The 12789-nt window shown below is 38.1% G+C and overlaps 2 protein-coding genes across 2 annotated transcripts in view; one reads left to right on the top strand and one right to left on the bottom strand.

Annotated features, from left to right (window-relative positions):
- LOC114660822 (cysteine-rich and transmembrane domain-containing protein 1-like) overlaps positions 1-7556 on the bottom strand; it is a 66197-nt gene extending 58641 nt beyond the window's left edge. Inside the window, exon 1 of the mRNA XM_028813741.2 lies at positions 7387-7556. The gene's annotated coding sequence lies outside the window, so the exon portion shown is untranslated. The remainder of the gene's footprint in view (positions 1-7386) is intronic.
- The window catches only part of LOC127529729 (uncharacterized), a 455734-nt gene that overhangs the window by 384354 nt on the left and 58591 nt on the right, over positions 1-12789 (top strand). The window lies entirely within an intron of this gene.

Raw genomic sequence — 12789 nt, 5'->3', positions numbered from 1 at the left:
ACTGCAGGTTGTTTACTCAGGAGAACAAAGTAAAATTTACATTTGTGTTTTGAAAAAATTAAGCCACCGCTGGGAAACACATCTAGTGTAGTTAAAAACCCAGCCCTATCAAACATGCTGAGGCCAAAATAGCTTTCACAGACACAAGATTCCAATTCAAGCAATGAAAAACAATTGCATTGATTGATGTACTATTGTTAGATGTTGGTTTCACTAAAGATAAATTTTAAAAAGCAAATTAATCAGTAATTAAGATCACTTACAAAGACGGAGGACTTTGAATTAAAAAAAAAATGGATAATGTAAATGGAAGTGTACATTTTTAAAAACTTGTACAGTGTAATAATCTGTTAAGAGATATTGTGATGGAAAAAAAACAAAAAAAAAAAACAACTTTCCCGACAGTTTCCTTTAAAAAAATATGTGATACAAGTTCCAAAGCTGAAATCTGTCAACGGACAGCAAAGTTGTTTCAAGAGCACAGAAATATGGCCATGACAGTACATACATCCATATGTTTGTGAAGACACCTAAACAAACACTAAAATTAAATATTTTACAAGAAGCAGTGAAAGGGATTTTATACATCTTTCATACTCCATAACAACAAGAGAAATGCTTGGATGAGTATGGGTAACCAACAAAGAGACCTAGCAGAAAACTAAATGGAAGCGTGCTGGCCTTAAAGAACTACAGTCATTTATTGCAGATGAGCAATAAGTTAATAAAATAAACCAAACACTCCAGCTTTCCTATTCTTTCAAATAACTTCGTAGCCTTGTGGAAAAATTCTGCAGGCTCTTAAGTAGCACTACCACTGACATCTGGTTTAAACTCGGCACATTTTCAAATTAAATACACACATACTTCAAAGTAAAAAAGAATATAATTTTTAATTTAAATTGCATAGTATATAGTACAGTCATTCTTATCCATATTTTGCAGTTAGTCCATCAGCTGCAAACAGATGGCTGGCCAATGAAGCAGAAATAAAAATTGTAAACATAGTCCAAATGATTCCTTGTCATATCACCTTTCAGCTCCCACCTTTAATAAAACATTACACACACCTAACAAGTTTGCCTATAAATCAGTCATTACATTTAAATGCATTGCTCACTCAAACAAATGGACCCTAAATTTGTGTGGGATTGCAGGAACTGTTATTTAAAAGACTCACAAACTACCTTACAACAGAAAAAGGTTCACTACACTTAAAACAAAAACTGATTTTGCTTTTTTGTCAATTTCACTGCTTTATTGTGCAAGTTCAGAAATGTGAATGCTTTCAGAGGGAGATTATGTAATCACCCCTCCAGGTGCTCAAATATCCTCCAACATTCCAAAGACATACCCAGTTAGGTGAACTGGCATTCCTAAATTAGCCATAGTGTGTGCTCAGGTTGGACAGTTTAGAGACAAAGTCATAGGCGAGATTGCGTTAGTTTAGCCATAGTGTGTGCTCACCCCGTGATGGACTGGTGCCCTGTCCAGGGTTTGTTCCTGCCTTGTGCCCTGTGCTAACTGGGATAGGCTGCATTCAGACCCCCGCAGCCCTGTTCAGGACTAAGTGGGATATAAAATGATTGACTGAGCAACATTTACTCTTGTAAATAACAGCAAGAAAGAAAAACTGTTTAATAGGAAAATACATTGCAACAGGCCCTGAAAGTCAAAGGGATCTTTCGTACAGTTATCTGGCCACACATTCATCCATTTTCCAATTTGTTTATGTAGATCAGAATCACAGGAAAATAAGGGGGTTTTATCACAACATCATTAGACAAAGGCTGGGAACCAACCCTGGTAACACACTGTAAGTCACCAACTAACCTGCACACCTTTGGTATGTGGAAGGAAACCCCATGCAGATGGGAAGACAATGAGGATTGCAAACTACAAATGCAACAAGTGGTTGGTATGGGTCAGTGTTTTTACTATCAATGAAGATTAGGTACAGATGATGTACTCTGTACGTTCATTCCAAAACAACATTTTTCTCATCGATTCAAAACTCACATTTGCCAGACATTTTACAGTGCCTATAGAAAGTCATCATACCCTGTGAAAAGCTATACCTTTTGTCATATTTCACCCTGAAAAATAGTCAAATGTTTAGCTGTAAGTACATATTATAACCCTCTGTCAATGTGAAAGTAACATTTGGACAATCAATCAGTGAAATACCTGGTTTGGTAAAGTGATTATACCCTTACAATGTACCATTCTAAAACGTAATCAGATGCAACCAATCATCTGCCAGATCAAACACTAGCCTAATTGCCCCAACTGATATTAGCTGTAGTGCCGTTGATCACCTCAGAATAAACCAGCTCTCACTTGAAGATTTAACTACTAGCAGTGCAAGGTTCTGAAAAAGAAACCAACATGGTTGAGGAAAGTGTCGTCAAAACGGCTCCGGGACAAAGTGGCAGAAAGGCACAAGTTTGACTACAAAAAGGTTTCAAAAGCTTTAACTGTGCATGGTGGTGGCAGGTTTACTGTATGTTGTGGAGGGGTTTCTCTTCAGCAGGGACAGTGATTGGTCAGGATTGAAGAGAAAATGGGTGCTACCAAGCATACCCAAATTGAGGAAAACCTGCATTCCTCTGCTATACTGCTGAAGATTCACTTTCCAAGAGGACAATGATCCTAAGCTTAACGACAAAAGAACAACACAGTGGCTTAAGGATAGTAAGGCAAATGTCCTTGAGTGGCCAAGTCAGAACCCTAACTTGCATGCAATAGAAAATCTGTGGATAGACTAAGCGGTCCGTTGCCATTGCATACGGAATTGGACTGAACTCTTAATTTTGCAGGGAAGAATGGGAAAACATTCCCAATCTAGGTGTGCAAAGCTAGTAGAGAATGCAAAAATATTGATGGACGCAATTACAGTAAAGGGTGTCTGTATGATGTATTAAATCAGGGGATTAATGACTTTTCCAACTCTGTCAGTCATTCTTGCTTTTTTAATTTTCTGAGACTTACTTTCTTTTCAAAAGTTTGATGTTGCAAGGCAACATTTCGTAAAATGAGGCTGGTAAAAGTGGTTTTGAGCATAGTGTTTTTGATTTCAGTAACCACTTCACGAGTATGAAAACTTTGTATAGGCCCTATGTGGCTTGTTTCAATTCTGTGGTGCTTGGTGTTTCAGAGCCCAAGAATCATCCGTTACTATAAAAAGTGATGAAGGTAATCTAACAATTCAGAATACAACACATATTTGAATGTTATGAGAGTAATAGGGATGCAGCATCCAAGAAAGCATACGCTACTGCAGTTGGGGGACAATAATGTTCAATGCCTAATTCTGGATGTGTTCACAGTAGTAAGCAACAGCAGAAGAATGGGGCTTATGTGAACTATCTTGAAACTATCACCACTTTAAGGAAATTCTGAATTGATAATTGCACAGTTTTGACTTCTTGGGAGTCAATGATTGCTTTGACATTTGCAGAAATTTATAAAATTAAATTCATTGGTCCTCACATCAACTAGTCAGGGTTTCCTTACTGTATGTATGTCATTTGGGATATTTGCATTAGCAAACGGATTTTGACAAATGATACGAAAAGTTTTTTTTTTTTTTTTTTTTTTTTTGAAGTGTTAATAGAAAGAATCTGAGAAAATATTGGTATTTAGGAATTCATGTGGTGCGGACAAGGTTTACATTTTGACTTGGTTAGGATTAATACTAATTTATCTAGTTTTTTAAACTTTAACAGTAAATGTTGCTATATAATTTTAGAAATGTACATATGACAAGAAATCACAGTCTAGTGAAGATCATTCTAAAGCCCATGGTGAAATTCCCTAAAGTATCCAGCAAATCTTCCCATTTGTAGATAACGAAAATGCCGGCCCAAATACCACAAGTTTTGGCTAATCAACAGTTAAAATAATTGTTAACTCCTAATAAATCTTCAAATTAAACCAGAATTAAAATCCAAGTATTTTACATCCAATTTGTGTATGCTTTGCCCTCCATTGTCCATTACTGAAGTGCATGAGGAAAAGTTTGTGTATAGCATTAGACGCAAGATAGAATAACCCATTTTTCACTGAGGATGTGTGGCCCCTGCAAAATACACCCTGTTCCACATAGCAGAACTAGACTATTTGCAATTCTCAAAACTGTCATGTTAAACATTCCTCAAAAAGGCTACCTTAAAAACACTAAATATCAAAATACTGATATTTAAATACAAAATAAATTGATTCTATATTTATTAGTGACATAGCTCAGGTTTTGCTAAGAATATGCCATTTCACCAAACAAAGCTGATCAATGTGTATTTGCCTTACTTTTGGAAAGGAATGTCAAGTGGAGATTTGAACTAGCTAAGATACTGTATAGTAAAATATACCTGGCAACATAGTCTATTCTATGTTTTCACTTCCCTTGGACACTCAAGTAAATATTATCTTGTACTAGGCTTTAAATTATAGTATGCCTCATCTCTATACTCACCAACATATGTATAGCGCTTCACAAGTATTCCCTGTAGGCACCGAAAGATTAATGCTTCAGCACAATATGATAGGATTTGCCATTTCTGCGTGTTCAGTTCCTCCTTTGCTGCCCTAGTCCTTGACCATTCTGTCAATACTAAAGAAATTTTTAAAAGCCTGTACTTTTTAAAGACTACTTTGAGTGATTTCTCTCTTCAACTGCCTTTTGGCATTTCTAATTTCCTTTTTAATTGATGGTATGCCTATTGTTACTAGTTCCCAATTTCTCTTGTATAAATACAATCCACCCCCCCCCTTTTGAAGATGGGCAGGCATCCCTTCAAGATTCCACTATAGTCAACTCAGTGATCCTATTAATAGGTTAAAACAGGGGAAGGATGTAATTCCAGACTTGGTCTTCTTCTGTATCCTAATAATTAGAAATAGGAGGATGAACTTCGCATACACTGGTTTGCACTCCATCATTACCACCTCCCCACTATTCCTTAAACTTCTTTACATTATCTAAAACATCCATCCATCCATTTTCCAACCTGCTGAATCTGAACACAGGGTCACGGGGGTCTGCTGGAGCCAATCCCAGCCAACACAGGGCGCAAGGCAGGGAACCGATCCCGGGCAAGGCGCCAACCCACCGCATGTCTCTTGCAAATGTTTCAGACCTTGCCGCATCAGCTCAAAAATTTCCTTTGTAAGATTGAACAGTTTACTTGGCCCAATCTTAATTTTTGATCTACCAAATCTATGAATTTAGCATACTTATCAAATATTCATAATTTTTCAATTGAACATGATCAAAATCAATTATTTGTATCTACAATTGGAAAACATTGGTTTAATGCTATAAATGGGAATGTGCTTTAAAAAAAAAAGTTCTTAAGCCGAATCTTTGTCAAAAAAACCTAGTTTGTTAAAAAAAAACATTGTGAGAAAAAAGCAAAAAAAAAAAACCAACAACCACCTTCTTAAGGCCATTTTTTTTCTGTCACCAATGCTTGTTTTCTTAAGGTGTCACTGGGATCCCAGCTAGGTACTGAATGAACCTGAATTTAAATATACCAGGCACTGTATATGACTACCAATTTTGTTCCCAGAGACAGAACCTCAGTGCCCAAAGCAAGCCTTAATGCATTTTACATTTGGTTTACAGTATAGTCCTTGCTCACATGAACTCGGTTAATTTAACACTATAAACCAACAATGAACAAGACACCAGCCCTCAGAAAATACATTACACACAACATGATGACCATTTATAATTGATTGCACAAGTATAGATGAAAGCATTCTTTTTCTTGTAACAGTAGACTGAAGAATATAGGCAAGACAACCATTATGTCAGAGAAACAAATTAACAAAGCAGGTTTATAGTTGGCTGGACAGATGAAAATCTAATTACAGCATTTCATTAAAGAATACTACAATGGAAAACAAAGTCAAACAGGAAACCATGTTAAAATACCCAAATAACACGAGCACTGAGAATCCTATTGGCTTTTCTATGAGAAACACAACTAGGCATAGACAGCATGGTTACTTAACGAATTTGAAATCCAGTACTTGAGCACTTAGATTAATTCTATCAAAAGAATGTTCTCCAACACTCTCGGAGATGCACATTACGAAGGGCAAAATAGGGAAAACAGCAATCACAAGAATGCAACTATCCAAATACATTTTAAAGCTCATGACGCGTATCTGTAAGCACAACCACATCCCAAGACAAACTTTACTCTTTTGATGGTATATACGTTCACTAGTTTATGAACGTCATTACAGTATTCACCAATGATGTCACCGCAACACACGATTTGAGCCAGTTGCATCTGCTGCTTTTTGTATGCAGCAGCAACCGGAAGCAATTTTACCCTAATACAGAATCATCCTTAATAATTAATATATTATATACGTAAAGCACAAAAGCCAAACTACAAGAACCCAAATATTTGGAATAAATCAACTATATAATAGTGACCATGAGAATAGGCAAAATTAAACATCTCAAAGTAACTGGAGAAACGAATCTTAGAAGACCACAACAAACGGATTTTACTTCTAAACAATCTAATTTTTACCCGAGCTGCGTGGTACAATAAAGCGTTTACTACATGAATAAAAGTTTTTCACGACTCTCCTTTCCATTCAGGATTCCTCTAACTTTCAAGTCGCAGTTTAAATCAATAAGCTTACAAGTTACACCTTCGAAGTATTATTTTAAAGCTGCTTACAGTTTCGCAACCTTATCGAGGTTAAATATTTGAAAAGCTAACAGGCACAAAGGTGCAGATACTGCACGCTAAGTATTCACTCCTGCGCATTTCGTCATATAGTGAATGTTTTTTTCAACGACCACCTGAAAAGAACTAGATGGATCCCGAACAAAAAACTAAACCCATCCCATCGTTGAGGTTTTGTTTCAGTTATCTTTTTACGATCCTACAGTTAAGTGCCACAAACGACTAATTACATACGCTGGGAATATTTGAGTTATCGGCCCAAGAAATAATTTCGTTACAATTCAAGGTTGAGTTGCTGGATAAAACCGGCGAAACTCGGTATCTCCGACCTCTAAAATCAATTCTTTAGTGGCGATGCGCGAATTGAATCCCCACTTTATGGTTTACATTTGCCAATACACCTGCATTTGTTAAAATGTTAGTTGGGTAGGCTGTCGCTTTAAAGCCATAGAGGGCGATATTCTCGAAAATTGCGTTGTTAACGGGAGAATGCACAGTGGTCCAAGTAAACTACTTAAAGACAAGTTAAAGCAAAATTTGCAAATATAAACGAACAGCACAATGCCTAGAAGAAAAGAAGAAACGTCGGACAAAGGACAAGCAAAACGCTGCGGGAAGAAGCTCTACAGCTACGCGTTCAGTTAACAACCAAGAAATCCCACTAAGAAGTTACCTCGAAATATAGTACTGGTCTCCTTGGACAAGACGGTTTATCCGGTTACTATAATCGTCCGTAATCTTCGTACCTTCTTCCTACAAGGTTGTCCAAAGGACGCTCAGTACTATCCACGAACAAACACCGACTCACACGACAAACCTCTGGCACAGCCCCTCAAAGCCGCTGGGTTTTTTATAGACGTGACGTCACGCCTCCGCCTTGTCACTCCTATCAGCTGACACTCGTCTCCAGCGGCTGGCCCAGCACTTTTTGCTACTACACGGACCTCTGGAGAGTTTGAAGAAGGGGGCTAGGTTGATGGAATGGTGCTAGGATTAACTGGTCTTTCCAGTGAGGAAAGGAGAAAATTATAATAAGTCAGCTATTAACTCGCTGCAAGAACTGCAATTTTCCCCCGCCGGTGAGGGATGTATCCTGGATACTCGTGTTTGTTCTGCTCTGTTTTATGAGAAGACGGAGAGAAATAGAACGCGGAGGATATTCATACACATTTTATACCACTAACGTTCTTTTACTGTACAGTCTTCCACCCAAATCATTTCATTGTAAGAAACGTAATAGTGGCAAAGCTTCTTTGTAAAACGTACAATGAAAATTAGTGACGACCGTGAGAAAAAAGGCCTAGAGCGCTCCTAGGCGCGCGCACGTGAATTTCGCGTTGCTACTTTTGCTGTGTGGCTGGTGCATCGGTTCATCGCGAGGTCGCGTTAATCATGAGGCGCATGCAAACTAAACATGTACACGAGTTTATCTTAGCTCGACGGGACAATCGGCACATGTGTGCCCATTTAATAGTCATGTGGTCAATAAAACACCAATATACTGGAGTGAACACACTGATTCAGGGCAGCAAGACATTTGAATGCGTCATAGCACATCTAGCTGTGGATGTAACGGTGCTGAGGTCCAGCATGTAAAAATGCGCATTGATCTATTTTTATCATCTAATTATTTTGAGGTCAGATTTCTTTAGAGCTTTGAGCTAAGAATGAACTTCTATCACCAAAGTATGGATGTTCCAAGTTGTCTGGCAGTCAGTCATTGTCCAACCTGCTATAACCTAACACAGGGTCACGGGGTCTGCTGTAGCCAATCTCAGCCAACACAGGGTGCAAGGCAGGAACAAATCCCTGGCAGGGCGCCAGCCCAACACAGGACACACACACCCACACAGCAAGCACACACTTGGGACAATTTAGGACCGCCAATGCACCTTTTTGTAGGAGGAAACCCACGCAGACACGGGGAACCCAGGTCTCCTTACTGCGAGGCAGCAGCGCTACCACTGCGCCACCGCGCAGCCCACTGTTGTCTGACAAAATGCAAATTCACTGTCATCACAGATAGATGCAAAACTTTTCCAACATTTGAAAGTACTCATATTTACACTTGCAAAACAATGACACCACAGTAAATTGTCCAGCCACGCATAATGCTACTTTTTTGGCTAACCAAATTAACGTGTTATAAGTTGTGACTGGATGTGTTCTGTTTTTATATATATACAATTTTGGTATCTACATATCTGAGAAGATGGCTTTATGTGTTTAGCTAATGTTAATTTTTTTTGCTCCAGTAGTTAAATTTGAGAAAAAGTACTAAATATCAAGCGTAACGACTTTCAGTCTTTTTAAGGTGTTTTCTTGCCCCTACTCTATTCTGTGTTTGCATGGACTGGGTATTAGGTATGGCCAGGGGTCCAGTGGCTGTGGGGCATCTCTTGGTGAAGAAAGATTTACTGATCTTGGCTTTGCCAATGAGGCTGTGATCTTCATGGAGGCTCTGATCAGGGCTCTTGAGAGACTGAGCGAGGAGTCCGAGTGTCTGGATGTGCGAGTGTCCTGCATAAAAACCAAGATCCAGGCTTTAACGACCTCTTGGGCACAGCCATCAACAGTGAGTCTGACTGCAGAGAAAGTGGCAACCTTTTTTGAGAGGTTAACTTATCTTGGCAGCGATGTTCATGTTTCCGGTGACTTGTCCTTTGAAATCAGTAGACAGATTGAGAGAGCATGGAGGGTCATGAGGTCGCTGGATAGGGGTGCATGGTGCTCCCAATATCTTTGCAAAAGGATGAAGGTCCAAGTTTTTAGAGTCCCGGTACCTCCTGTTTTGCTGAATGGTTGTGAGACATGGACATTATCCAGTGACCTGAGACAAAGACTGGACGCCTTCAGTACTGTGTCTCTTTGGAGAATCCTTGGGTACCTATGGTTTGACTTTGTGTCAAATGAGCGGTTGCTAACAGAGTCCCAAATGAGGCACATTACCTACATTGTAAGGGAGCATCAGTTACAGTACCATGGCCATGTGGCACGATTTCCTGAGGGTGATCCGGCTCACAGAATCGTCATTGTTGAGGACCCAAGCAGCTGGACCAGGCCAAGGGGCAGATAGATGGTCATTTGCAAGGGGTGGGACTGGACCACCTGTGTGTCTGGGGTGTTGCCAACCAGGATCCCAAGCTGTTTCATCATCTGGTGGGTGCGGCAATGTGCGGTACTAGTACATGCTCCGCAACCTAACCTGACCTTGATCAAGGTATATTTGCTGTCTATTTCTAGCACTCACTAATCCTTGCACCTGAAGATAGTAAATGTTATGTCACACAGTTGGACATGTCCAGCAAAACATTGTTTGGTGTATCCTGCCATGGGCATTTTAATCTCTGACTCACTTCTCAATATCAGTTGTATGCCAAGTTAATTGGCTTGGCATGTACTTGACATGTATTTAACCAGGCTCCTGTTATTAAGTGTCTTATAAGCTCACTTTCAGTGCCTTGACTAACTTTTCCTGAGATTTTTTACTATAGCTATCTTCTTTACTGATGCTGTGCCTAAACATTTGGTTTGTCTTTAGCTCATATGGATTTGACCAGGCCAAGGAGACGCCCACGTAACACCTGGCTGCTTTAGATAAATGGTAATTTCCGGGGGGTGGGACAGGACCACATGTCTGCCTGGGGTGTTGTCAACCAGGATCCTGAGTTGTTTCGTCATGTAGTGTGTGCGGCCACACGCAGTACCAGTGCATGCTCCCCAACCTGACCTGACCTGACCTTATTTTTAGGGGGTTGAAGTGCAGCAAACCTGTGCTCTGCATTAGAGTTGAGGATCTGTTCTGCCCCTTTAAACCATTATCGTTTTTGTCAACAGATATTTAGATTAACATTTGTTAATCATTTTTCTAACACTTTTAACTTGTTACAAGCGAGAAATATCACAAGTCCACTCAAGTACCCTTTTTAATGGTGTTACCATGACAAATTTGGAATAGGTAATATGAAATATTGAACCAATACTTATGAAGCATCACAGGAAAAATTGCTGCTTTTGTAATGCTTTTAATCGTGATTATATGTTGTGCAGTAATCTCCATCTGCATGATTAACTAAGTCAGGTGATTGTACCTACATAAAATACCTTCTACTATAAAATTCCCTTATAAAACCACATTTTCAAATAATCTTGTTTTTATGTCCACCTGTTATTCAAACTAAAGTTCAATACATTTTTCAGTTATTTCCCTACATTTCCGCAGAGTTAGCCTTTCATTGCTCTGCGGTTATCATTTGTATGAAAGTGCATGGAAAGAGTGTCCAGAGAGTACGACACAGTAAGGAAAGGATCTTTCCCATTTTGTAGGTATTTTGTTCATTGTCAACAATTGTCTGTGTATTTATTTAACCTTTATGCAAAGGGAAAATCATTTATTTTCATTGGGTCTTATATAGTTTCTGTTACTAATAATGTGTTTATTTTTGTCATCATCAATGTGTTCGTATTTATAAACCTTATTTCTTTATTACATTTTAATAATTTATATTAGTTATCATGTTCAATTACTTCTAATAGAAAATTGCATACCTTTGTGTTTTCAATTGAAGTATTCATTTGGCAGAGTTTAATTCCAATTTAATTTGTGTAAATCTGAAGCTTTCACCTACACCATCAAAGATTTACAGTAGCAGCCTTATACTGAACAGTAGACTTAAGTGATAACAAGCATTTTAGTCTTTTGTAATTGCAAATTATGAGTTGCAGTGTATACTGAGCTAATATGTTTCTGTAAAGATGTTGCAATATAACAGCATAAGAATGAACAAAAGACAGCTATCCTTTTAACTAATGTTATTCCTTCAATAAGACTACTTGTGGGCTTATTAGGAAAATTTAAAAATAATTTATCAATATAACTTTAAGAAACTGGAACAAGAATGTGAAGAAAGAAATCATCATCTGCTCCTTTCCAAAAAGGAAAACTGCTGCTCTGTGAGATATTGCATTGTTGTGCAAGAATGGAGATGAAGCAAGCTTTCTTTTTTGTCTGACCGTTGCTGTCATGTAAGTAAAATATAATATCTCTAATCAAAATATGTTGTCAGTTAAACTGTTTCCCTAATTCATATTGCATATTTAACTCCAACTGATAGTACATTATATTCACAACAGTATACAATTTACAGAGAAGCACAAAGTACTATAGATAGAAAATTTGGAATTTCATTGTGTCACCAGTACCAATTTAATGGCTTCAGGAGCCACTCTTAGAATTCCCAAGATGTTTAATTTCACTAAATTCTTTTTTTGACAAGAGCTTTGTGTACCTTTTCTGCCTTAACTTAGCCTACCTTATTTTATTTTTTTTTACATAGCATTACAATATACTTAAGTGGGTTCTGTGTAACCATTTATGTGTGTATGAGTTGGCTCTGTGATGAACTGTAGTCTTATAAAGAATTATCAATGTATGACATTTTGTTGGTTGGATTTTTCCTACTCTTCGTGACAAAAATTTGTCAGCTGTGTGAGGTGTGATGAATGTCTGGTATGAACACCTCTCTTCATGTCCTGCCACAAAATTTCAATAAGATTTAGGTCTTTTGCTAGGCCATTCCAGGACACTGAACCTCTACTTCCCAAGCTATTCTTAAGGTGAATTACTTGAAAGTTTAGGGTATCTAGTTGAACATTTTGTGCCTATCTTGAGTGTTTGAGCTGATAGCCCAACATTCTTCTCATTAATTTCTTGACATTATTCAGATTTCATGATTCCCTTGACAATGTCAAGTTGCTAAGGGCCACAGTAAGAAAAACAGCCCCGTAGATGGACATTCTCCCCACCATGCATGACAGTATTGATAAGGTTTTGTTGGTAGTGGATTCTTTTGGCTTATTGCTAAACATGGCATTTGGTGGGAATGGTAGTAAGTGCATCAAAAATGTGGCATTTCACTTTGTCAGTGTTAGGCATTGATGTATATGTATATCTTTAAGCTTTTGAGCTAAAAGTGCTTATGATCTAATATGGTGTGACTAATGCAGTGTTAAAATTGAATAGACTTGGACTTATACTATTCAACGTTCATAATATTTCCTTAAAATTTTAATTTTT

Source organism: Erpetoichthys calabaricus, chromosome 11 (assembly GCF_900747795.2).
Source record: "Erpetoichthys calabaricus chromosome 11, fErpCal1.3, whole genome shotgun sequence".
Classification (NCBI taxonomy): Eukaryota; Metazoa; Chordata; class Cladistia; order Polypteriformes; family Polypteridae; genus Erpetoichthys; species Erpetoichthys calabaricus.
Note: the sequence above shows the minus strand (reverse complement) of the source record. Positions and strands in the feature narration are given on the sequence as shown.